Below are 1166 nucleotides of genomic sequence, written 5' to 3' on the forward strand. Positions count from 1 at the left end.
ACATCTGCAACGCTGGGGGTTGGTCCACGCCCATTACCTTCATCAGATTCTACGATCTAGATATGCGAGCCACTCCTGGCTCTTCTGTTCTCTCGCCCTAGCTGTGCAGGCTTCCACACTGGGCAGAGATTTGAAAGTCTGGCATGTCTCTTTGACTAGTGCATTCTTTGAGCCTATATTTAGTATAAGTAAAATACTTAAGTACTGTTAAAATCAGATACTCTAAGACTTTTACTCAAGTTGTTTTGGAATTGGTGACTTGTAACATGTAGTGGAGTAATTTTCACTGTAAGGTATCTGTACTTTTACTCAAGTATGGTTTTTAGGTACTCTTTACACCTCTGCAAAAGGCTATGCAGTCTGTACCGGAAAGAGAATTGATTAGTTAACCTCCCGAGTCTTCGGGTTTGAGTCGTTCATTCTTTTGTCACTCGAACCCAAAGACTCGAGAGTTGAACTAATCATTTCTGTTTCCTGTACAGAACCTATTGGATGTTGTCCATGCGTGGTCAACACAAAATGAATGAAAACCTTGCTGAGACAACTCGTCATTCCCGAGTCATATTAAAGATTCGTTCAAAATGAACAAATTGTTCAAGAATGACCCATCACTATTTCTAATTGGTTTGGGTCAGGGTTAGGGGTAGGATTAGGGGTTCGTTTCTGTTGTAGCATTCACCTTTTGGCATGCCACCTTTTACCACGCCTATTACTGGGGAGCTGACCAGAGGACAATCCTGCCAGGATAGGTGGAGCCAGAATTGCTCATTTTTGTTTTTATGTTTTACGTCATAAAGGAGGAGACGGTGATGTACATCAGGCTTAGCCAAGACCATGGCCAGGTAAGTTACACTGGTTTGTAGTGAATCAGCTCAAGGGGGAAATATGAATAATTAATCATAACTAGTTATAATTAATTATAAATATTTAGATCCGCTGTAAGTATTTACTTGACCTCTCAGGGTCAACTGTCTGTCAATTCTAAGAACGTTAATTTACGCTCACAGACCAGAATACCAGAGACAACATTACTACAATAGGCTACATCAGCGATTCCCAATTCCAGCCCATGTTACGAAGTGAAGTAAACTTCAACGGATTTCCCCTGCTCAGGGAGTAGGGAGCAATGAACACTGTGTAGGGATCATATCGATCGGAACACAGTT

Source organism: Sinocyclocheilus anshuiensis, unplaced genomic scaffold, assembly GCF_001515605.1.
Source record: "Sinocyclocheilus anshuiensis isolate Anshui unplaced genomic scaffold, SAMN03320099.WGS_v1.1 scaffold1683, whole genome shotgun sequence".
Classification (NCBI taxonomy): Eukaryota; Metazoa; Chordata; class Actinopteri; order Cypriniformes; family Cyprinidae; genus Sinocyclocheilus; species Sinocyclocheilus anshuiensis.